The sequence below is a fragment of the Pan paniscus genome, chromosome 6, assembly GCF_029289425.2.
Source record: "Pan paniscus chromosome 6, NHGRI_mPanPan1-v2.0_pri, whole genome shotgun sequence".
Lineage (NCBI taxonomy): Eukaryota > Metazoa > Chordata > Mammalia > Primates > Hominidae > Pan > Pan paniscus.
In genome coordinates this window covers 184,263,157-184,290,369 of record NC_073255.2, presented here as the reverse complement: position 1 = coordinate 184,290,369, position 27,213 = coordinate 184,263,157, and the positions used below count along the sequence as shown (strand labels likewise).

The 27,213-nt window shown below is 34.5% G+C and overlaps 1 protein-coding gene and 1 long non-coding RNA gene across 2 annotated transcripts in view; one reads left to right on the top strand and one right to left on the bottom strand.

Moving 5' to 3' along the window:
* CNTNAP2 (contactin associated protein 2) overlaps positions 1 to 27,213 on the bottom strand; it is a 2,297,635-nt gene that overhangs the window by 715,859 nt on the left and 1,554,563 nt on the right. The window lies entirely within an intron of this gene.
* Positions 10,932 to 27,213, top strand: part of LOC117981147 (uncharacterized) — a 29,028-nt gene continuing 12,746 nt past the window's right edge. The window contains exons 1-2 of the long non-coding RNA XR_004672687.3: positions 10,932 to 12,499; positions 21,545 to 21,640. This is a non-coding gene — a long non-coding RNA (uncharacterized LOC117981147). The remainder of the gene's footprint in view (positions 12,500 to 21,544; positions 21,641 to 27,213) is intronic.

Sequence of the window (27,213 nt, the reverse complement as noted above, 5' to 3'; positions counted from 1 at the left end):
TACTAAGGAGTTTAGGGACTGCTCTCATTCTAAGCAATTTCTTCCAGGCAAAATACTTAACACTGGTTTCACACCACTCTTATATCAGCTTTTCATTTGGAGGCTGGCACTTTCTTCAGTATAGCACTGTGGGAGCAATTGTGTCTCCTCATAAAACACCAATAAGTTTCCAAGTTTCAATCACTTTACTTGTGCTTTCATTTCTTCCTTCTGATATTTCTTCAATTTAGCACTCATACTGTGACTCCATTCTTTCATCTTTTAGGCATACGTTTTGTGGCTTTTAAACTTCTTACCTTCTGAGAATAAAAGTGGCAAATGGTGAGTACAATTTCTGGGAATGAATTTGAAGTGGATAGGTATAAAATTTAGTTGAATAAAGTAAAATAGTTGTAATCATGAGGGGAATGGACTGGTGCAGTTACACGCACCTGGGTCACCTTCTATGACTGTGGGCCTCCATGTGAACAGCCCTCCTGGAACAGTGCACTGGTGGCCCCAAGCTGTATTTCACTAAATGTTAATAATTCATACTTAACCCTGGGTAATTTTTCTGAATCATTTTAATCCATGGTAAATTATAGCATCATATCCTTACTGATATCAGTACCTACTCTACATATCTACGTTTACTTTTTTAATACAACTAGGGAACTGAAAGAAAAAGCCTTTGAAGGGAAAAATTTCAGCCCCACTTAGGACTAGGTATGATTCTGGTCATTACCAACAAAGAGTGAAAAGCAAAGAAAGGCTATGAATAAAGCAGGAAAATAATACATTTTCCACATTGTCAGTGTGAGAACTTGAAAAGCCATTAAGAAGAGTGGGTGGATGAACCTCAAAAACATTATGCTAAGTACAAGAAGCCAGACATAAAAAGCCACATATTGTGTGATTCCATTTATATAAAATATTCAGAATAGGTAAATTCAGAGAGAGGAAGACAGACTGATAGTTGCCAGGAACTGAAGGAGCTGGGAGTGGGGAGTAACTGCTTGCTGGGTCTAGAAATTTTGGGAGGAGTGATGAAATGATTAGGACTAGACAGTTGTGGTTATTGCACAACATTATACGTGCACTAATTGCCCCAGAATTGTTCATTTTAAAATGGTTAATGTTATATTTTGTGACTTTCACATCAATACAAAATTAAAAATAAAATGAAAAACTACCTTCATGATTTTTCTGTAATATTAAAGCCATCTTTTTATTTATTTATTTATTTATTATATTTTAAGTTCTGGGATACATGTGCAGAACGTGCAGGTTTGTTACATAGGTATACACATGCCATGATGGTTTGCTGCACCCATCAACCAATCATCTACATTAGGTATTTCTCCTAATGCTATCTCTCCCCTTGCCCGCCACCCCACGACAGGCCCCGATGTGTAATGTTCCCTTCCCTGTGTCCATGTGTTCTCATTGTTCAACTCCCGCTTATGAGTGAGAGCATGTGGCGTTTGGTTTTCTGTTCCTGTGTTAGTTTGCTGAGAATGATGGTTTCCAACTTCATCCATGTCCCTGCAAAGGACATGAACTCATTCTTTTTTATGAAAGCCATCTTTTAAAAAGCGTTTTTTTAAATAGAATTTTAGTGGGGATGAGGCATGAACTCCGACCCGTTCAACGTGCTTAAGTCACCTAGATAACCCTTTATATATATTCTTTTTTTAAATCAAGTTATAATCTAAACATTAAGTTATAAGCATGTATTAAGGTCACTATTACCCCTTTTCCTCTCATATGAATTAGTGTTTACATGTAGTCAAATTTATCAAGTTCTTCTTTAGTTCTATTGGTCAATCTTTGCTTTATAATGTCTGATTTCTGTTTCCTTCTTAGAAAGATCTGTCCCACTCCTTCACTTGAAAAGTTGTTGATTTTTTCCTCTAAGGTATTTATTTATTTATTTACTTTTTCTAATTATTTTGGTTAGTATTTCTGATAATATTCAATAATGTGCTCACACCAGTAATCCCAGCATTTTAGGAGGCTGAGGCAGGGTACTGCTTGAGCCCAGGAGCTCAAGACCAGCCTGGGTAACGTGGCAAAACCCCATATCTGCAAAATAAGATACAAAAATTAGCTGGGTGTGGTGGTGCACACCTCTAGTCCCAGATAACTGGGAGGCTGAGGTGGGGAAATCACTTGAGCCTGGGGTTCAGGACAGCAGTGAGCATGACTGTGCTACTGCCCTCTAGCCTTGACAACAGAGCAAGACCCTGTCTTAAAAAAAATTCCTGTCATTTGGACTTCAATAATAAAATGTAGCAGTGAAATGAAAAGCTTAAGTGTGGATGGGGGAAGAAGAAAGAAGAAGTAATTTTTTTTCATATTTAATAGACAGTTGGTAACTGACATCATTTTAAAACAAATCTATCAATAATAGATGTTTAAATATGTGATGTAATGGCATAAAGGTAGTGGTGTGTTGGAGCCCCTTCTCTTTCCCACCCCAAACTCACAAGAAGCAACTGTTAAATTTTCAGGAAATTTGCAAACCAGTTGTTAAATAAAGCCATAACTGAAAAATAAAGTATAAACTCCTGATTTCTGATCTGGCATGTAAGGAGATTAGGTATCTTCAGTCTGTCCTAACAATAAGTAAAAATCTGAGCAAAATGAAAAATTACAACTCTTCTTGAATCTATCAGAGAAGGGTACTCATAGAGCAAACCACAGGGCAACATTGGAGAGATAGACAGGTGGACACGGAAAATTACAACTTAATAACCAAACAGAAATCCATGAGCAGAAAACTCATTATGAGCCAGTACCAGGGTAGGAAACCCTAAACTATAATTAACGAACTTCTGGAGGTTGAGTGCGGACAAGCTTGAAAGATGAAAACTCCAGGGCACTCAGTCATAGGGGGTCCTCATACTTCTAGAAGTTTCCCCTCCAGGAGTCTGCTAGCTTCTCATAGTAAATATTGGAAAAGAGTCCCTTTTGCTTCTAGTAGGGAGAGAGGAAGTGTTACCATTTTGAAATACATCACAGCCTTCTGTTCTTCTTAACAAGGCCTACCCAGAGGAGAAACTATTTTACCAGAGCTGAATCTTCTGAGGTTGTATCAGAGCCTCACTTACCTAGGGGAGGGGAAATGCACAGCTGTGGTCTCCTCCAGTCACCCTGTCCCACGTAAAGGGGTTGGCGGAAACTTGTGAAGTCCATAGCCCAGAGGCACAAGCTCACCAAAAGACTGAGACCTAATCATAGAATGCTTCCCCGCTCCCCCACAATGTATCACTATATTAATAAAGGCAAAAAAAAAAACAAAAACCACAGTTGGAGACTGAATTAGCATCAGAACCAGAGTCAGATATGGTAGAGACATTGGAATTATCAGAAAAGGAATTTTTTTAAAGTATAATTAATATGCTAGAAAGCTTTAATAGGAAAAAAAAGACGTGTCAGAGCGAATAAACAATGTCGGCTGAGAGATGGCTATTCTAAGAAAGAACAAAAAAGAAATGCTAAGGAATAAAAACGCTGTTAACAGAAATGAAGAATGGCTTTGGTGACTGACGTTTAATTAGTAGACTGAATGTGGTTGAAGAGAGAATCTCTGAGTGTGAGGATGTGATAACAGAAACTTCCAAACCACACATTAATTTGGAAAACTTCTCAGTCACTATTGCAGACATCAAACTACAGAAATAGGAAGCTCAAAGGAAACCAAGCAGGATAAATGCCAAAAAATGAAAATTTAAAAACTATGCTTAGGCACATCATATTCAAACCTCATAAAATCAGATAAAGAAAAAATTTTGAAATAAGCCAGAGGGAGGGAAAAACACTTCACTTATAAAAGTACGTCTGACATCTCCTCAGAGACCATGCAAGCAAGAAGAGAGTAGAGTTAAATATTCAAGGTGTTGGGAGAAAAAAAAAATCAGCCAACCTGGAATTCTGCACTCTGCAAAACTATCCTTCAAAAGTGAAGGAAAAATAAGGACTTTCTCAGACAAATAAAGATAGAGGAAATTTGTTGCCAGTAGATCTGACTTGCAAAAAAAATGTTAAATGAAGTTATTCAGAGGAAACAAAAATGATATAGGTCAGAAACTAGATCTACATAAAGGAAGAGCGCTAAAGAATGATTAAGGGAAAACACAACAAAAACTTTTATTTTTCTTATACTTAATTTATCTAACAGACAACAGGTTGTTCATGATAATAATAACAATGTACTCTATGTATATGGAGGAGGGATTCAAAATATTTTGTTATTATAAAGTACTTGTACTACCTGTGACAGTTATTTGAAAGCAGATTTGAATTAGTTGCAAATGTTTATTGCAAACCCTAGGGCAACCACTTAAGAAGTAAAAACAAAGAAGTATAATTGAGACACTAAGAAAAGAGAGAGGATAGAGTCATATAAAATTCTCAGAACCACAAAAAGCAGAAAATGTGTGAAAGATGAAAACAAGAACAAAGAACAAGGGCAAAAAATCAAAACCAAACCCAAGTATTATAGCTATTAATTGAACTACATCGATATTTACCTTAAATGTCAATGGTCTAAATTCCCCAATTAAAAGACAGAGATTGTCAGACTGAATAAAAAACCAAAACCTAACAATATGTGCTGTACATGAAATTCACTTTAAATGTAAAGACAGATATGGATTAAAAATAAATGGATAGAGAAACATAGATCATGCTAACATGAATCAAAAGAAAGTGGAAGTAGCTGTATTAATTTCAGACAGAGCAGACTTCACAGCAAGAAAATTTGTCAGGAAAGTGGAGCATTACATAATGATAAAGGGGTCAATCCCCCCTGCCAAAAGTCATAACAATTCTTAATATATATGTCTGTTTTCTAACAACAGAATGTAAATATACTTTTTAAAAATTTTTTAATTTTTTATTTTTTTTTTGAGATGGAGTCTCACTCTGTGGCCCAGGCTGGAGTGCAGTGGCACAATCTCAGCTCACTGCAACCTTCGCCTCCTGGGTTCAAGAGATTCTCCTGCCTCAGTCTCCAGAGTAGCTGGGATTACAGACATGCACCACCAAGCCTAGCTATTTTTTGTATTTTCAGTACAGACAGTGTTTCACCATGTTGGTCAGGCTGGTCTTGAACTCCTGACCTCATGATCCACCCACCTTGGCCTCCCAAAGTGCTGGGATTACAGGCATGAGCCACGGTGCCGGGCAGAATGTAAAAATACTTAAAGCAAAAATTGATAGAACTGCCCAGAGAATTAGATTAAGTCCCACTATTATAGTTGGCAACTTCGATACCCTTCATCCATAAATTAACAGATCCAGCAGGCAGAAAATCAGTAAGGCCATAGCTGAACTCAAAAACACTAGATCAACTAGGTACAGTCGACACCTATAAACTACTTCATCCAAAAACCACAAAAGGCACATTGCTCTCAGACTCACATAAAATATTCAACAAGATAGATCACGTTCTGGGCAATAACACACACAAATTTAAAAGCATACAAATCATACAGTGTCTGCTCTCAGACCAAAATAGAATTAAGTGAGAAATCAGTAACAGAAAGATAGTTGGAAATTTTCAAAATATTTGGGGATCACATAACACACTTCTAAAGAAGATATGTGTTATTTAGAAAACATAAATTACAAGAAAAATTTAAAAATCTTTTGCACTAAATTAAAATGAAAACCAAACTTATCAAAATGTGTGGGATGCAGTGAAAGGAGTGCTTAGAGGGAAATTGTAACACTAAATGCATATATTAGAAAAAAAGAAAGATCTAAAATCAGCCATAAAAACTTCTGCCTTAGTTTTTTAAAAAGCTAAAGAAAGAAGAGTAAATTAATTCCAAAGTAGGCAAAGAAAAAAAAATAATGAAAATTAGAGCACAAAGTAATAAAATTGAAAACAGGAAATTGATGGAGAAAATAAACAAAACTGAAAACAGGTTCTTCAAAAAGATCAGTAACATTGATAAGCCTCTTGCCAGGATAACTGACAAAAAAGGAGAGAGAAGGCATCAACTACTACTAGCAGAAATGAAAGAGGCGCCATCACTACAGATTCCGTGGACATTAAAGGAATAACAAATGAATTCTGTGAAAAATTCTAAATCCACTATTTTGATGACCTAGATGAAATGGGCCAATTCTTTGAAAAACTCACATGAGAATAAATTGACAATCTGAATAGGCCTGTATCTATTAAAGAAACTGAATCAATAATTAATAACCTTCTAAATCAGGAAACAGCAGGCCCAGATCAACTTATTGGTAAATTTTACCACATAATTAAGGAAGAAATTTATATCAATTCTCTAGAATCTTATCTAGAAGGTAGAAGCAGAGAGAATATGTCCTAACTCATACTTTGAGGAATACCAAAACCAGACAAAGACCTTATAAGAAAAGAAAACTACAGATAATTATCTCTCATGAATATAGATGTAAAAATCCTCAACAAAATATTAGCATATCCAATCCAGCAATGTATAGAAAGAACTGTATACTATGAACAACTGTGATTTATTAAAGATATGCAAGACTGATACAACATTTAAAAATCAATTAATGTAATCCATCATATCAATGGGTTAAAGAAATCACATGATCATATCAAGAGATGAAGAAAAAGCATTTGACAAAATCCAGTACCCACTCATGATTAAAAAACAAAGCAAAACAAAATGCTCAATAAAGTAGTAATAAAGGGGAGCTTCCTACTTGATAAAATATATTCACAAAAAATCTACGGCTAATGTATTTAATAGTTAGAAACCTGAAGTTCTCCTGCTAAGATCAGGAAGAAGGCAAGGATGTCCCCTCTCACCACTGCTTTTCAATACTGTACTGAAAGTCCTAGCTAATGCAATAAGACAAGAAAATAAAAGAAAAGGTATACATATTGGAGAGGAAGAAATAAAACTGTGTGCTTGTTCACAGATGACATCATTGTCTATGTAGAAAATCTGAAAGAATCAACAACAACAAAAAAAACTATCTGAGTTAATAAGAAATTGTGGTAAGGTTGCAAGATACAAGGTCAAAGTACAAGAGTCAATCACTTTACTATGTACCAGCAATAAATAAGTAAGATTTGAAATTCAAAGCACAATACTATTTATATCAGCGCCCCCCAAAAATGATATACCTAGAAATAAACTAACAAAATATGCACAACAGCTATAACAGGAAAACTATAAAACTCCGATGAGAGAAATCAAAGAACTAAATGAATAGCTGATACGTATTGTTTGAAAAACTCAATATTATCACAATATCTACTCTTCCTACCTTGATCTACAGATTCAGTGCAATCCCAATTAAAATCTGAGTAAGCTATTTTGTGAATGTTGACAAAGTGATCTTTAAAGATTATGTAAAGGGGCAAGATACCCAAAATAGCCAACAATATTAAAGAAGATTAAAGTTGGAGGACTGACACTACCCAAGTTTAAACTTACTATAAAACTAAAGTAATAAGACAGTGTGGTGTTGGCAAAAGATTAGACAAATAGATTAGCTGAACAGAACAAAGAACCCAGGAATACATCTGTGTAAATATAGCCAAGTGATCTTGATGAAGGAACTAAAATGAAGAAAGGATAGTTTTCTTCAACAAAGGAGGCTGGAACAACTGGATATCCACAAGCAAAATAACTAACTAACTAAATAAATAATCTAGACATACACCTTGAACCCCTCACAACAATGAACTCAAAATGAATTATAGACCTAAATGTAAAATGCAAAACTATAAAACTCCTAGAAATGACAAGGGAGAAAATCTAGATGACTTATGGTGTCAGAATGGCTTTTTAGATACAACATCTAAGGCACACTTTAGGGAAAAAATGGCAAGCTAGACTTTCTTAAAATTAAGTTTTCTGCTCTGTGAAGGAGCATGTCAAGAGAATAAAAAGACAAGTCAAAGACTAGAGGAAAAGGTATGCAAAAGACATCTGATAGAGGAGTGTCATCCAAACTATACCGAAAAAAGCCCTCTTAAAACACAATAATAAGAAAGCAACTCAATTAAAAATGGTCCGTATCTTAACAGATACTTCATTAAAGAAGATATACAGATGGCAGATAAGCATAAGAAAAAATGCTCATGTCATCAGAGAAATGCAAATTAAAATGGCAATTAGATACTACTGCACACCTATTGGAATGGCCAAAATCTGGAACATTGACAACATGAAATGCTGCCAAGAATGTGAAGCAATGGGAGCTCTTATTATTGTTGGTGAAAATGCAAAATGGTATGGCCACTTTGGAAGATAGTTTTTGGTAGTGTGTTACAAACCTGTACTTCCTCTTGCCATAGGATACAGCAATAGTGTTGTTTGGTATTTACCCAAAGGAGTTGAAAACTTATGTTCACGCAAAAGTCTGTGCAAGGATGTTTATAGTAACTTCATTCATAATTGCCAGTGGAAGCAATCAAGATGTCCTTCAGTAGGTAAGTGGATAAATAAACTGTGGTATATTGCAATGACAAATTACTCAATGCTAAAATGAAATGAGATATTGAGCCTTGAAAAGACACAAAGGAAGCTTAAATGCATATTATTACATGAAAGAAGCCAATTTGAAAAGGCAATACTGTATGATTCAGACTATATGACATTCTGGAAAGGGCAAAACCATGGAAACAGTAAAAAGATCAATAGTTGTCAGAATCTGGAGAAGTGGAGTGATGAATAACCAGAGCAGAGGACTTTTAAGGCAGTGGAACATTCTGTGTGATACTACAGTAGTAGACACATGTCATTATACATTTGTCAAAACCCACGCATGTTCAACAGCAAGGGTGAACCCTAATGTAAACTGTGGAGTTGGATTGATAATGATGTGTCTGTATAGGTTTATTGATTGTAACAAATCAAGCCACTCTGGTGTGGGATGTTGATAGTAGGGGAGTCTGAGTATGTGTGAAGATGAGGGAATATGGAAACTCCATATTTTCTGCTTAATTTTGCTGTAAACCTAAAACTTCTCTGATAATAAAATAAAGCTTATTGAAAATATTAAGCATATACATTTGCAAGTAAATAAGTTAACGGATTTTACTACACTTTACTAGTATCTATGCTCTTGACACCGCAAATGTGTGGGGGAAATCCTACATTGTGGTATGTTGCTGGTGATCACTTTGTCAACATTCATAAACTAGCTTACTCAGATTTTGACTGGGATTGCACTGAATCTGTAGATCAAGTTAGGAAGAGTAGATATTGTGATAATATTGAGTCTTTCAAATAACATGTATTATCTCTCTGTGCTCTTCTCTGCATTCCATGAGAGTAGGCTGGAAGCTTTAAATAAGCCACACAGGGAATATTTATACCATGGAAATTGACAAATGCTGCAAATCAGGGTTTGACTTACTGCTTTTTTGACTGTCAAACTGAAGAGAGAATGGAAAAAAATGTTAATAATACAGATGAAACTTAAAAGTGTGTTGTGCCTATATGCAGTCATTACATATAGAATAGTACCAAAAAATTGAGAAAATCTTTTTTCAGAACTTAAAACTTAATCTATGATCAAGCAATCATAATTGAATTAATTAATCAAATTAATCCAATTGAATTAATGTGATCTATGATTGTCATTTATATCTTTGATGAATGAGTGAAGTTCTGACATTCATCTTCAATGTTTTCCCTTTGTTTTACTCATTAACAGACACAAATTATCAACCAAAAATTTATTTTGGATTTGGACTTAAAAGCCAGTCACAAGTTCACTGCTATATAAAGATAACTGCTAGAAAAGCTGAAATAATAATATAACTAACCAAAATTTTGAGGCAGAGTAGGGGGAAGTATAATAAGCAATAATTACATTGCAAATACAATATAATTTTTTCATCTGTACAGTGGAGAATCAAAATACACAATTTAAGGTCAATACAACTCAAAGTGGATGACTAATTGTATTATTCAAATATACAATGATAATTGAAAGAAAAACTTTAAAAGTTTTATAAATGATTCTAATTTATCAAAAGAAAAGCATATATACATAAAAATTGTGACTCCTAATATTGCCTCCCACCCCAACAGTCCAGAATCTGTTTTCATATTGCTGTGTAATTTTATGATATATTAAGATTAATTATTTGTGTAATTATTTGTGGATACCTTTTTTGTTACTCGATAAACTTCATGAAGCAAGAGTCTATGTATGATTGTGGTCACCATCATCGTAAATGCCTGGTACAATGTCTGAGATATAGTCATTGGTCGGTAATGATGTATTGATGTAATGCTGAGTGAAGAGCCCCTGACTTCAAAAATCTCAGAGGAAAGCTACACAGAAATGCAATAAAATGAAAGAAACCTGTTTGGTTTTAAAGAAGTAGAGAAAAGATTAGACATTTTGCCTAAGGGAAGACTTTGTATAGAAGGTGGTATCAGAGTTACGTCTTGCAATATTAGGCAGTTTGCCTGGTGGACAGGGAAAGAAGTCATTTTAGAGAAAGGAAACTGCCAGCCGAGCAAGGTAACGTTAGTGAAACAGGGCCACAACACAGAGAAAAGTGTGGGCCATGCTAAGGATCTGGAATTTATCCTGTAAATCATTGGAAAAGGAGGCAGTAAGATTCTTTTCTGGGCACCCTCTGTAGACAATGAGGAAGAAAGGAAGGAAGGGAGACTGGAGGCGGAATTTGGTGAGGGATGCTTGGCACTGATTGGCTCCTACACCGTGGTTCCTCAGGCCACACAATCTACAGAGAGAAAAAAACTGGCATAATTTGCATTGGTGCTTTAGTTGAAAGGAAAATATTGCTGAAATAAAAGGGATGGGGGCAAGTCATCGGGGTCAAATCCAGCTTTTCTACATACTATCTCCTCCAATTTGAATTTTTTTTTTATTCTTTCTGTGAATAACCCCTAATTCAAATCCTGACTCTAGGAAAACCTACTTTCTTCAATAATCTCACTTATCTTTAATCACACAAAATTTTCACAGTGGTATTTATCTGTATCATACCTTCAGAGCTGAAGCTGTGTTTTTACTTGATTTTGTAATCATCCATAGTGCACAATGAAATGTTTAGCACAAAGTATATTTTGGTGTTTTGATCAGTATATAATAACGCAAGAACAAATGAAGATTTTAAAACTGTCACTACAGAGGAGCAGAAAGAAATTGGACAAATGTGTAAAGAGAATAATGTGATAGAAAAGATGATAGAATGATTTCTTTAATTATATGAGAGGAAGATCAAAGTAATTATGAGACCGGGCATAGTGGCTCACACCTGTAATCCCAGCACTTTGGGAGGCTGAGGTGGGAGGATCACTTGAGGTCAGGAGTTCAAACAAGCCTGGCCAACTTGGTGAAACCCTTTCTCCACTGAAAATCAAAAAATTAACTGGGCTTGGTGGTGCGTAACTGTAATCCCAGCTACTCAGGGGACTGACACAGGAAAATCGCTTGAACCAGGGAGGTGGAGGTTGCAGTGAGCTGAGATTGTGCCACTGAACTTCAGCCTGGGCAACAGGGCAAGATGCTGTCTCAAAAAAAAAAAAAAAAAGTAGTAATTATGAATACTCTGCTTTCAAGAAATAAAAAAAAAATCCTGTAATACTTCAGGAATAATGTTATATTTAATTTTAATTCAAGGACTGGTTTTTCCCCGAGGGTTAAATAAGATCCAGAAACTTGGAATTATGCAGTTTGTGACAGAAAATTTGGTTAAATAAGGGGAATAACTGTTTCTTACAACATTCCCAGCACTGATTTTGAGTGACCCCTTGGTAGTATTCTGGTGTTTAAGAAAATCACTAAAACCTCAGAATGCTGACATGTGTATAGTAGGGAATTCACGAGTGAGTTTCATTTGGTTAAGTTAGGTGATGCAGGTATTCATAACAGTTATAACATTCAGCTGTTCACAAAATTCTTGTAAGGTGGACCTGCAGCTTAATTTGCCCTCTTCTCTGCAGCATAGTATAACCACAGAGGCTTGTGTGGTCTCTAACTTTTCCCTACGATACATGCTCAACCTGGTGCCAGGCTCGCTGGTATGGAACCTCTCAGTCTTACACTTGAACTTTTATTCTCCTCTCTTCCGTTTTCATCTGTAGAAGAAAAATAATGTTAAAAGAAAAGCTGCTTCCAGGCAAACAGAATCTAAGAAGCACACAAAAATGATCAGTTATGGTTTGTGACCGGATAGGCTGTTCTGGGAGTTGAGCTGTCATACTCAGGAGAAAGGCGGCTATGTGAGCTGTGAGGCTCAAGTGTGGGAGTGATAAGTGGGGGTGGAAATGTGAAGTTAGCATGCATGCTTGCATTTGAAAAGTACTCTTTCAGGCATTTTAGAGTTTTAGAGGTTTTGTTGTTTGTGTTTTTTCTATTTTTGCTATTTTTAGCTTTGCTTTTTAAAATTAAATCTCTCTTTGGGGCTATCGACATTTTGTTCTTTAATAACTGGTCTTCCTTCTACAATTTCTCTCTTTATTTCCAGCAATGTCTGCTGATAAGAACAGCCTTCCCAGGAATGCGTCAAATGGTAAGAAGATATATTTTTTAAAGGCAAAATATTTAAAGAGAGAGAGAGAAGAATAGAAAAAGTAGCTGTTGGTGGAAGGTACCATGTAGCCCTCTTCCGCATCATGATTGAGTACATTCATCCATCAATGAAGCATAGATTCCGTCAGCAGGGATTATATGCAGAGCATTTATAATCATTAAAATTTCCCAACATAAGAAGGTCCTCCTTGCAAAATGGGAATAGCACAAATGGATGAGAATCATTCTCAATGGAAAATGGAAGATGCTATACTGTATCAGAATGTTTGTGTACAGATTTTATGTAAATATGGATGTTATCATAGAGAAGGTGAGAGTTCACTCTTAGTACCCTAACTTCAGCATTAGAACTTACAGTGTACTGATTCTGCCCCTTGCCTTCTCTCTCTTCCTCATGCTCTTAATTTGCTCCTCCCCCATAATTGGTCATTACATTTATTTACTTGTGTTTGCTACTCTGTTGCTGCCTTATATACAGTTGGAGAATCTCTGTACAATGGTTAAATTACTCCTCCTACCCATGGTCAAATATGGCTCTAGAAAAACATTAACAATATGAAGCATGGTCTTCATGACCCTTAAACCCATGTGAGCCTCTGTTGCCATCTGCCCTTCTACTACTGACATCTATTTCATTCATTCTCCTTCTTTTCCTTGATTTCTATTGCCTAACATTTCCTTCTTAAGCTTCTACACTTTCTCATTCTCAGCTTCTTACTTCATTAAGAAAATAAAAGAATCAGAAAAAATATCCCAAAGCCTTCATCACAATATTCACAGACTGACCTGTGAATGAGCCCATAGACCTCTCCTATCACTCTGGATAAACTATCCTTACTTGTATACAAGGCAATGCACCCATTTGTATACTATATTCCATCATTACCTGCAGAAATTTAATTCTCCAGAAATTCTTCATTCACATACATTATCATTTATTTTTCTATGAATTCATTCCAACAAAAGTACTGCTATTTTAGCCAACTTTTTAAATTGATACATAATAGATGTTCATATTTTTGGGATACAAGTGATAATTTGATACATGTATATAATCTCTAAAGGTCAAATCAGGTTAATCAGAATATCCATTGCCTTCAATATTTATCTTTTATTTATACTAGTAACATTTGATTTATTCTCTCCTACCTATTTTGAAATATCTAATAGATAAATGTTAACTGTAGTCACCCTTCTGAGCTATTGAATGGGTCTTATTTACAGTTCTAGCTAATTGTAAATTTGTACCCATTAATAACCCTCTCTTTAAAAATTATACAGCTTTTTTTTTTTACACTATCCCTCTCTATCTACTGTCCTTTTCCCTTGCTTTTTTGTTAAGCAAAAATGTACTGCCTCCAATACCTCTCCTCTTGGTGTCTTTCAAGTATATTACATTTGCAATATCATTGCATCACTTTAGCAGAAACATCAATCCTCCTTCCAGGACAGCCTAAACTCTTCTGATTTTACTCTTACTTAACTGGCTGTTCCTTCTCAGTCTTCTTTTGTGGTTTTTCTCATCTCTACAAACTATGAGTCTTGGATATCCCAAGGCTCAGTCTTCAAACATCTCCCATTCTCTATCTACATTACTCTCTTGGTGATTTTAATTGGACCCCTGGATTTAAATACCAATTCCACACTGACAAAATCCACATATATATTTATAGTATACACCTCTTCTCTGAAATTCAAACTTAGATATGCAATCATCTACTCAATATTCCCACTTGGATATTTATTTTGAATTTAAAACTTCAAGAGTCTAGAGCTAACTTCTGACATTTCCCCCAAGCCTTCTTTTTCTGCATTCTTTTGTATCTTAATAAATGCAACTTCTTCCTTGCTCAAATCAAATACCTTCAAGTCATCCTTTCTGTCATATTTCATATTGAATACAAAAGCCAAATGTCTCAAACTTCAGACTATATCCAGAATCTGTCTGATTCTCATCACCTATATCACTATCACCCAGGTCTGAGACACTCTCATCTCTTCCTAAAATACTCAATAATCTCCTAACTGGCACCTCTGCTTCCTTGTGTATAGCAGCTAAAGTTAGCTTATTATTTTTTTTAAGTAGAATATTTCATTGCTCTGCTCAAATGCCACTAATGACCCTCCCTCTCACTTAAAGTCAACATCCCCTTTAATTGCACACAGCCTCAATAAGTCTGCCCCTCACTCCTGGTTACTTAACTTCTCTTTCTGGACACATGGTCCTCCGTGCTCTTCCCCAGCAAATTGCTTTTACACCTGCTAGTCCTAGAACCTGGAGCAATCTTCCCCCCAGATAGCATGATATCTGTACTCTCATCTCCTTCAAATTTCTGTTCAAATTTTAACCCTCCAAACCTCATCCTAAACTCACTATTCCTTTTTCTTGCTTTTTTTTTTCCATAGCAGGATTACCATCTGTCATGCTATTAAATTTATGTGCGTGTATATGCATGCGTGTATGTATACGTTTCTGTTTTTTTATTCCCCCTGTAGAATATAAGCTTTAGAAGGTGATGATCTGTCATCTGTTTTTTTTTTTTCACTGTGTTATCTGATGTGCCAAGAATATCTGCGAAGGAAACACAGTGAAAACATAATACACTCATTTTTTGAATGAATGAATGAATGAAGTCACCATTGTTTGGATCTGAAACATATTTTACTTATAATTAAAAGTGAATATCTAGAAAGTCACAGAAGAATAACTTCTAAATCTCTCAAACACTCTGAGTTATATTTCCAAGAGAAGTCAAGTCCATCTTGTTTCTCTTGGAAACCCTTCCAATCATAAGAAGGTAGCAAGAGTCATCACTCTGCAGTATAAAAATGATTTTTCAGCAAGGTTTTAGAATTCAAAGGATATTCTGCAAGCCTGAATTCTTTACCCTTATGCAGGTGGGAAAAGAAAACAAACGTCTCTATACGCAAGTTCAGGAATGCTGATTTTGGTGTTCAAATAGTTCTGTTTTAAAGCATATGGCAAATAGACCCAGGGGAAAATTTCCTCACTGCTGTGTTTGCTTTTATAGCTTTAAACACTGAGGTTTTATGCAAGAGGAAATAGATTTTTGAGATGACAATGACCGGTGAAATAGGATGTGAAGAAATGATACTTCAGATCCTCTTATGTCAACAATATTAAAAAAAGCTACATGAAAAGGAAGTGATCTACCCATCTATAAAACCCAGAATTCTCAGTGAGTCACAGCCAAGGTGAATTAACATCAAATTCAAATGCTTTGTGCTCAAATGCTTTGTGATAAATCATAAGATATGAGTTTTAATTTCTTCTAGTAGGTCTCATCAATAGCTAACTAAGCTATATTTTTTCTTTTATTAAAAAAGTATGGTAAACTCTCATTCAATGTAGTTGTCAAAAATGATCAAATATTTAGGGAGAATGCTAGATTATATAGAATATTTGTATTACCAATTTCTTGAAGCTTAGAGTAGAGCATGATGCAGTTAACATTATTATTTTCCTGAATATATGTAACAATTAAGTAATTCAGGATCATGTGACACCTCAGGGCCATCAACAATTATTCTATTGGAACTTGCTAAAGTAATAAATAGCGTAATTTTACATAACAGAGGGTCTCCTATATTATCGTTCATGTAATATTTTTTGCCAGTACAAAGAATTCCCATTGGATCAAATTTGTCTTATTGGCTTTTATAGGGATCTAAAAGTCAAGATATAAAGAGGTGTTTATATTTGAAAATAATTATTTTTTTGAAAGTGTAAAGTTCCTTGTAGGGGCTTTAATAATTTTGGGCGTAGAAATTATATTCTTCAATGTGTTTAAAATGCATGGTGATAAAGCATACTGACAAGCTATAGGTGAAGCTGGAATGAATGTTAAACCTTAACCACATTAAAAACACACATGCTGATAAGGGCACATTAGGGCCAGAAGCAGCTCTTGTAACATTTTATTCTGAAAAGGCAAACTTGGTTAGTATTTCAGAAAACAGCCTAATTTGTTGAAAAATTGTATCTGTCATGTTCTCTTTAAAGTCACGGTAGTTGAAATAGGATGATCTCATTACTACTTTTCTCACAGTTAGAATAAAATAATAGTATACCAGACAGGGTAAAAGCAGTTTTAAGTTTTTGTCAGGAATTTCAAACCGGCATCATCTCTTCTTATCCTCCATTGGTAGAGAAATTATCAAAGAATGAAAAAGTAGGTTTTAAATTCACTTGTGTGCCTTTACAATTTGAATCTGACTTACTCTGTTGAAACATTAGTAATTAGTCATGCATCAACACCAAGTGCCCTAGATTTTGGCAGTCATTAAAAAAAAAAGAAGAGGAATTTTCTATTCTGTTCACAGTGAAGACAGGATAATGACGGATTCTGTAGGGTTATTCTGCTAATTGAATACTCAAAAAAAAAAAAAAAAGCTTGAGTGTGTACATAACAAGTTGAGAATTCTTCCCTTTTAATATTATAATGCATGTGCCATATGTATTAGTTAGGCATCTTTTATGTTTCTCAAGTTTTTATTCATTTGTTCAAACTGCTCTGAAAAAGCTGGAAGAGATAATAATATGGACAAGGTAATTGTTGTTCATACCAGTATCTTTATACATAAAGTTAGGTCAAATTTAATGAAATATTGATTAAAGTAAGAAAAATAAGATAAAAGTGGTCTAATATGGTGGGCTTGGTGATATTATATATTTTCACTAAGTGTGCTATAAATGCCCACAAAACCTATCTTATCAGGTATTTCTTTGTTGAATTTTATTTACACACATAGATCTGGCAATACACAGGTATAAAGAACACAGAACTGGATTGCAAAGGCTGCAGTTTCCATTTTCTCACTATTGATTACAAATTGCAGTTTGCATATATCAAAGTTTCATTTTTTACCTGTTTAAATTGGGATTAAATTAATTACATTTGTCCTTCATGGGAATGTTGTACAAATACACAGAGTACAGGTGAACTGTATAAAGGTAACTTTTGTTACTTGAATATATTAGTAAATGTTATATATTATATGAAAGAAAATGCCCCGAATACTTCATAGCATTCTGTCCACTCAGTTGAATTAATTTTCAATAGAATTTTAATTCTTATTCCATTTGGTATCTTGCCAAAGTAGTAAATAGTAGGATCATTAGAGTCCTTCCTAATTCCTTCATCGTGTTTGTGTGTGTGTAAACCCTTTAGATGTTTTTTTACTCATAATAGCTTTCAAATTGCTTTATGTCCTCCAGCCTCATGAAGATGCTTACTTTATGAAAAAGTCGAAGCCAAACCCAAAAAACCTTAACTGGGCACAAAAATAATTCTAATATTCTTTTATGTGTTGCTTGCTGTCAAACAGGCATCTCTATGTGTATAATGTAGAACAGAAGATGTAAGAAATACGAATATCTTTCCCCACTTTGCATAATGAGGCAATTAGTTGTTATCTAGGTCCCTGGATGATCAGCAATATTCCAGAAATGTGTGCTTGGGTGTGATGTGTGTGAGCTGTAAATGTAAGAGTCCCAATAATTGCTGTAATTGCTGATGGGCTCAGTCTCACCCGACAATTATGCACCAGATGTGTAGTAAGAGTACTTGGTGTGGCTGATAGCTTATATGGCACAAAGTACTTTCAAACTAAGTTAAATTTTGTAATTAATAACTATAACGAATGTTACAACTACTTTCCACTACTTTAACATTAGTTCATGTCCTTTATTATAAAATACCATACACATGTAAATTTCACATAATTAGATTGGCTCATCAATCTGTTATTCCCCAATTACATAACAAAATAGTTACTGAATAAGATTTATGGGTAAGATGCTAGGGAATATATTTTAGGCTTCAGAAACCCTTATTTGCATATTCTAATTAGCAGTTTATTAATCTTAAATGCAAAAGGAAATTAACTGCAGCTTAATCTCATAAAATTCATCACGGTAATCCTTTATTACATTGCTTTGATATACATTATTTTTAAGCCGTTTATGTACTGGAGTATGGCTAGAAGATAGGGAATTTCATCCCCTTGTTGCAGTTACAGGTCTTTCCCCACTCACACTGTCACCTACATTATATCAAAAATTTAATACCTTCTAATAACCTTTGCTTTTAATAAATTAATACAATATTTTCTATTTCTCTTCAGTAACATTTCCTATCTCCTTTTTTCAGAAGATCTCTCCACTAGTCTGCCTTTTTACCAAATCTAGCAGAGTAATTCCCCCTTTATCCATGGGTGACACATTCCAAGACCCCAGTGGATGCTGAAACCACAGATAGCACTAAATCCCATATATGCCATGTTTTCTGTAATAAAATTTACATGAATGTAGTCTCTCTCTCTCTCTCTTGCAAAATACTGTGATAGTTTCAGACCACAGTTGGCTGCAGTTAACTGAAAGTACAGAAAGCTAAACCATGGGTAAGGGAGACTACTGTATCTATAGAAGCAGATATATGAGTAACTTTCTGTTGAGCAGATAGTTTTTTCAGATCATAAGGTGGTAATTTTCAGGAGGTGAATTACATGAATTCAGAAAACCTTTATTAAGTCATTTCTGCATGTCAGAGACTAGGTACAATAAACAAGATGGAAGATAAACCAGAGAAGCTCATTGCTCTAGAGAGTTCTAAAACAAGACCCACTGGGAAGAGAAGCAAAACTTTTCTCCTAGACCAAACCCCATCTAGCATGGGGGAAAATGTTTCAGAAAGCTCTGTTGTGCTTTTAGGTTCCTCAGGTTAATATTTGGGGTCTTACACCCCAAAGCACAAAAGTGACCCACTGAGTTTAACTGTAGTGTTTCAGGAAGAATGATATTTATTTAAGTACTAAAGGACGGCACCACTTTGTCATACTAGGATGCTCTCAGCAGTTTAGAGATTTAAGAAAAGCTTCTTAAGTCTTCGCCATTTCACAGTATTTACAGTAAGCTTCCAAATCCGTTCTATTTCTATAAAAACTAAATGAAACAGACAAAAACAACCAATGATGGTTACAAATATGCTCTTTGGTCTATGATCTCATACACATGAAACTTCCCCTTTCAAATATGTGGGTTATGACTATGAAAACCTGAAATGAATTTCTTTATGTGGAACAGAAATGGACTTTGAAAGCAATGCCAAACAAGAATAACAAAATATTCTAGTGTTAAATATTCTGTCTTTATACATGAGTTATATAACATATATATTAATTTTGCATTAATTGCACTCCAGCCTTATGTTTATTCTATTAATAAAAATTTAATTGTGTATAAGAATATGTCTAATACGACTAATATGTTATTATATATTTTGTAGGTATTAGTTTATGCTATTTATTATTATACATACTATTTATTATAATGTATTGTATAATAAATTATATAGAGAGAGGGAGACAGAGAGAGAGAGAGCATGTGCAATGGCAAGAACATCAGAATGACTGTATGACTTATTTTTATGTCTGCTTGCTTAAATTTGCAAAGTCCATGGCTGATATTTAGTGAACATGCCCTGGTATAGCCACAGCAGTTCAGGTATTGAGATACTTTTGTATAACTGGTAAACATCAACGGCTTAGGTTTCCTGAATCTACTCCAGGTGTACACTGGGGTAGACCTCACAAAAGTCCCCACATCTCAGAAACAGCCAGGGCCCCAATATATTGCTTTAGCACTTCGGCCAGTGTTCATTCTGGTCCATGCCCAGGACATACTGTTGGCTGAATATTTTAAGTACCATCTTCTCATATGTCTTGATATGCTTGATGAAAACTACCACCTCCAAGAAAAACAGATGATATTCTCATTGCTATTGTAGTGGCCCTTTAGAAGTACCGTAGTTACTATAAAGGTGAAAAGTAGTCGCTATACTTTAAAGGAATTATAGTGGGACAAGTGCAGCACCATAGTGTCCAGGAACTTGATGATGGGAAAGTTTTCTCTCTATACCTCACACCCAGTATTTCCTTACAGAAATGCTGCACATAGTCCCCTGAACCTGTGTGCACAGTTTTTGTTTCTGATCTGTACAAGTCTAATAAAATATCCATATTGCCCTTTGCTATTTGATGTTTGTAAAAGAGCTGACATGGTAATTTGAGTGAAGGCACAGGTTACAGATCACAGTTTAAGGCAAGAAGGAATGGATGAAATTTGGAATCTGTAACCAGTGGAATTAAAAAAAAAAAGAAACTAAGATATTCAGAGTTGACCAATTTGAATAAGCACAGCTAAGAATGCATATTTTAAACATTTACTTTGGTTGATTTCACTTCTGTCCTTTTTTCAATCCTGATTTTAGATTTGGGGTTTATTTTTAAGGAGTTCTGTATCTATACATTATGATCCTGACATGATACTAGACTTCTTAAATCAACTAAGGCAAAGAGAAAATAACTATTACAAATAAATAATATAATTCCAAAGCAAGGTTCAGGAGAATTTGTTGAAGCAATGAGATTCTTTAGCTCCTGGAATGGGGTCAAGTGGGGGTTACTTATGAGGCACACCAAGAGATTTTTATTGGTTCCTTAGACTCAGACCAAAAATCAGGAGCCAAAAACCAAGTCAAGTCCAACTATCCAGGCAATAAACAACATATTGCCTATTTTTATTGGTGAGAAAATAAACACACATTTACAACGTGGCCATATTTTTAGAAAACTGTCTCTTTTCTCTGAGTCTCCTTTTAATCTACTTCCTCAATCCATTTCTAAAAAAACTTTAGACACTTTTTTGTTCTTAATCCTTGTTAATGATTTGTTAGTTTCTTTGTGGAGAAGCCAAACCAATAAAAATCAAAATACAAGTGTTATTTAGATGATTGGCAGACTATTTCCTCAGTGTATCATATTATAGAAATGGATGTTCCTGAACCAAAACCATAAAAGATCTTTATTATATTTCTAAACACATTTATTTTCTTAATTATGTTTTTTCAGAGAGCTTTTTCCTTAAATCTTTCAGATAATCGATTGCACTATAAGATGTCATCTTAAGTTATCACACTCATATATATCACTCTGCTCTTCACAGGGAAACTGATAAAGACGGATAAGTCACCAGAGAAAGAATGACATGCTTTCATTAACAATAAACACACCACAGATTTCTTTTGAAGATTTCTCTAAGGTAAGTACAGTAGTTGAAAAGAGGTTTGAAATATAATTTTCAAGTATTTTGATTTAATTATGGTGAAGCTCAATGTGTAGCATCGTGTGGCCCTATGGTTTTCTGAAGAAAAGTTTCAAATTTCTTTTAGTTTCTTCCAAAAGATCATTCAACACATCTCTAATTTAGTTTTTTCCTCAGATTCACTTACACTTTGCAGATTAAAGTCATTCCCACTCCCACCTATAAGTAGTAAATATATGTGTTTTTAATTGCTCTTTAAATTTCATAAACCAAAATAACATATGGTTGTTTACAAAGATCTAATTAGCACATTTACCTAAATATGCTTTCGTGGTTGTGAAGACAGTAAAATTAAAATGCAAATTATAATGTGTATATGAGAACTAAGGGAGAAGAATTTTAACCAAACTGCCTGCAGGCAAATGATTCCCTTTGCTGTTATCTTGCCATTTTTTGGACCTGTCCTGAATAAAAAACGCGGAATCCTTACCTGAAAGTTAGAAGTCTTCATTCTGTTGTCAGTTAAGACAGTATTAACAAAGCCAAGACCTTGAAAGACATATGATTAATATAGCAAATAATCAACTGGGAAATCAAGCACTTTAAAAATTAATGCCACAAAAGAAATCAATAACAAAGAGAAAAGCATTAGAAGGTTCAATTATTAGTAAAATAATCCGAGCACCATTCATATTTGGGGAGATCAGTCTCAAAAGATTTCTGGAGAAGATGCCTCTTCAAAACATTTTTCAAAGCCAGCTAAGAACATGGCCCTGGTATTGGGAAAAACTGCTGCAAGGCAATGAGGACTTTTGGATAGCTGAGTATTGATGAGCTAAACTGAAGGCTCATGTAACATCCTGGAAATGTATGTCTATAAAATAAGATTCAGGGCAAGATAGAAAGGAACTGCCAGTTAGTATGTAAAACTATGATTGGTTATCAAGTTTAGGTTATCAATTATTTGAAAAGACATATAATTATATATGCATTTATCAACTGTATTATATACCCTAAACGATGATGAGGTTTAGAAAGGAGTGTGTGATATTGAGCAAAAAGAACAAAACTGGAAGCATCACACTCCCTGATTTCAAAATATACTACCTAGCTATAGTAACCAAAACATCACAACACTGGCATAAAAACAGACGTGTAGAACAATGGGACAAGATAGGAACTCCAGAAATAAATTTATGTACTTATAACTAATAATATTCAACAAAGGTACTATGAACACACCATGGAGAAAGGACAGTCTCTTCAATATATGGTGCTGGGAAAACTGGATACCCACATATAGAATAATAAAATTAGATCCTTATCTCACACCATATATAAAAATCTGCTTAAAATGGATTAAAAGCTGAAATATAAGACCCCAAACTGTGAAACTCGTTGAAAAACCATAGAAAAAAAAAGCTACATGACATTTTTCTGAGCAACGATTTTTGGATATAACTTCAAAAGCACAGGCGACAAAAGCAAAGACAGACAAATAGGATTGCATCAAAATAGAAAGCTGTTCTACAGCAAAGGAAACAATCAACAAAGAGAAAACCTACAGAATGGGGGGAAATATTTGCAAACTACACATCTGATAAGGGGTTTATATCCAAAATAAACAAGGAACTCAAACAACTCAATGGCAGAACAAACAAACAAAAACAAATAGCTCAATTTAAAAATGAGCCATGACTCTAAATTTCTCTAAAGAAGATATACAAAATGGTCAATAGTTATATGAAAAAATGCTCAACATCACTAATCATTAGGGAAAGACAAATTAAAACTACAATGTGACATGACCTCATACTTCTCAGAACGTCAAAAAGACAAAAGAGAACAAGTGTTGGTGAGGATGTAAAGAAAGGAGAACCTTTGCCTGATGTTGGTGATAATGTAAACTAGCCAGTATTTAAAACAGTATGGAGGTTCCTCAAAAAAAAAAAAAAAATTAATGAAACAGAACTCCTAAGTGATCCAGCAATCTCACTACTGAGTATATATCCAAAGGAAATGAAATCTGTATGTCAAAGAGATATCTACATTCTCACGTTCGCTGCAGCATTATTCACAATAGCTGAGATGGAATCAATCTAAGTATCCATTGATGGGTGAATGGATAAAGAAAATGCTGTATGTATACACAGTGGAATACTATATTCAGCCATGAAAAAGAAGGAAATCTTGTTATTTGTGACAACATGGATGAACCTGGAGGACCTTATGTTAAGTGAAACAAACCAACCAAAGAAACAAAGACAAATACTGCATGATTGCCCTCATAATTGGAATCTTAAAAAGTTGATCTCATATAAGTAGAGAATAGAATGGTAGTTACCAGGGGCTGGGGTAGTTGGTGGATGGTGGTTGGGAAGATATTGGTCAAAGAATATGAAATTTCAATTAGATAGGAGGAAGTTAAAGACGTCTATCATACAACACAGAGACTATAGTTAGCCATATACTGTATTCTTAAACAATGCTAAGAGAATGAATGCAAAATATCCACAAAAATGATAACTATACGAGGCAGTGCATATGTTAGTTACCTAGACCTAGTCATTCCATAATGTATATAGACTTCAAAACAATATATTATATATAGTGAAAAAATACAATTTTGTTTGTCAATTAGAAAATAAATATATTACTAAATAAAATAGAGTTTGTGTTGCCATGGTTACTGTAACCCTAGCAGGTTTTAGGGAATTGTTGATAATAGTAGCTAACACTAAATGCTAACTGCTAAGTACTTCACATACATTTTTTTCCATTTAATTCTTACAATAATTCCATAAGAAAACATTCTTCATTTAGAACAAAATTAGTCATCATATGTCTATTTTCAATACAGATATGATTCATGTCACATTCTCTTTTGTAACTTCTGCTGCATAAAAGGAAAGAAGAACTCTATAGAAATTGAAGTCAATGGAATTACTCTAATTAGAAAAATAAAATCCGTATAATCAATAAATTAACAATAGCCATTTATTGGCAAAGCAGGGAGCTAATTGCTTCATACATATTTTCTTACAATGCACACTATTATCTAATACAACATGTGTGAAGCTAGTATCATCACAATTATTAAAATATCATTATTTTTAAAAGGGGGAAACTTGTGCTCTAAAGAATTATGGGCATGATCATAATTCCTCAATGTGAGTGGCAGATCCATGTTTTCCACTCAGTTTTGCCTAACTCCAAAGTCTATTTTTCACATCTTGTAATACATTCACCTGAATCCCTCGAAAATACATGCCCAAACGCTAACCCCTGTGTGATGGTTAATTTTATGTGTCAACTTGATTGTGCTAAAGGATGCCTAGGTAGCTAGTAAAACGTCATTTCTGGGTGTGTCTATGAAGTGTTTCTAGAAGAGATTGGCATTTGAATCAGTACAGTGAGTAAAGAAGACCACCTCACCAACGTGGGAATCATCCAATCCATGGAGGGACTGAATTTAAAACAAGGTGGAGAAAGAATAAATTTCTTCTTTTTGAGTACCTGCCCTCAGATATCAGCACTCATGATTTTCAGGCCTTTAGAGTTGAACCAGGACTGACACTAGTGGTCTCCCATAAGGGTCATTTAGATATCCCGTTGGTTCTGTTTCTCCGGGGAACCCTGATTAATATACCTTAGCACCTGGAAATGTGATCTTATTTGGAAATTGAAAAGTTGGATTTTTGCAGATATATTTAAGTTAAGGATCTCAAAATTAATCATCCTGGATTTGGGTGGGCCCTAAGTCAAGTGACTGGTGTTCTTATGAGAGAAAAGAGATTTGATTTGAGACACTGAATGGAAGGCCTTGTGAAGATGGAGGCAGAGATTGGAGTGATACCACCAAAAGCCAATAAATGCCTGGAGTCACCAGAATATGGAAGAGGCAGGGAAGGATTTTTCCCTGGAGCCTTTGAAGGAGGTTTGGCCTTATGAATACCTTGATATCAAACTTCTGGCTTCTAGAACTGCTGAGAGAATAAATTTCTGTTGTTTTAAGACACAAAGTTTGTGGTGATTTGTTTTGGCAATCCTGGGAAACTAACACATCCATGAATGAAGATCTAAGATAAACAGCTGATAGGAAAATGGAAAAAAAAAAGAGCTGATCATGCATAATTTTTAGAAAGATATGCTGAAATAAAAAATAATTCAAGAACAAATTGAATGCTAAAAGAAAACTTTCAGTTATCAACTAAAGAGTCTCAACCTAAATAGCGAAAAATCTAACCTTACCTCCCTTGAGGAAAAAAATGTAACAACCTATAGTCTATATTGTAATAAGGAATAAATTTTATGGACAAGCTCCAACTACCAGTGTAAATTTCTTTGAATATTATCATGATGAAGATGATCTCTTGATCTCTATTGCATTTAAACAACGAAGTGAAATATATTTTCTCAGATATTCTGCTTTCTAATATCTCCAAGCCTCAGCAAGGCACATCGAAATGCTACTTATATAAATAACTCTATAAATAATATTGTATTTTTATACGCTCATTTTTTACAATAGAATGAGAGCTTTCTTTATAAGGAAAAGCTCTAATACTATGTCTTTTCATTGCCTGCAGCTTTAAACATTTTCAGAGGCAGAAACTATAGTAATAGCAGTTTGCAAATGAAGTGGTTTGTAAATCTTAAACTGCAATTTTCTCCCAAACAAAACAACAACTAAAAAATATGCTCTCTAAGGAGAGATGAAACTGTAAAGTCTTTTATTTGGCATTCAGATGTTGCGGGATATGTTTTCAATAAAGAATATCCTCCCCTTAAATAGCACCTACATCTTTCCACCAAAATCTTTTCTTGTATATTGTCTGTCCACAACGGGAGTGAGGCTTAGTATCGCATGCTAGTTAGATGCATTATTCATTTCCTTTCTGCTTATATATTCCACAGTTTGAAATTTCCTCCAGAATTAAAAAAAGTAAATCATCACGGTCATAGCTACAATGTGTCTCTTGTTTATTACACCTCTCCCAAACAGCCAGTGCATTTAATGATACACCACTTACATTTAATAGTATTCAGACATATTTAGCACATGTTTTATTATTTTTTCTTATAACGCTTGAATTTTTAAAAAAGCCCCACTGATTTTTGTACCACTTAACATGTATTGAAAATTATTTTTTAATTTGAAAGTCATAAAGAAGTATAGGTAGCATTTGCTTCCTATATTTCAGAAAACTTTCTCTGATTTTTCAATGATTCATTTAAACTCCTATTGTTGACAGAAAACACAGTCTCATTTCAGTTGGTCTGTGTCTCAAAATCTAATGTCCCCATCTCCAGTCTTGGCCATTCTTCCCATTCACTCCCCAGAACTATGGTTAGTACCACCAGAGTGTTACCAACATCATCAGCAGCAGAGCATTTAATTTAGATTTCATCGGAGCTAAGTAAAGCAGACAGCTGAACAAGAGAGAACAGGACTTTCTCAATGGGGTAATAGAATAATGAGGTTTTTTTCTTATATAGCTAGAAAGCAGCATGCTATAGTGAAAGAGGATGAGCTTTAGATTTATTCCAACTTAATCTATACTGCTGAT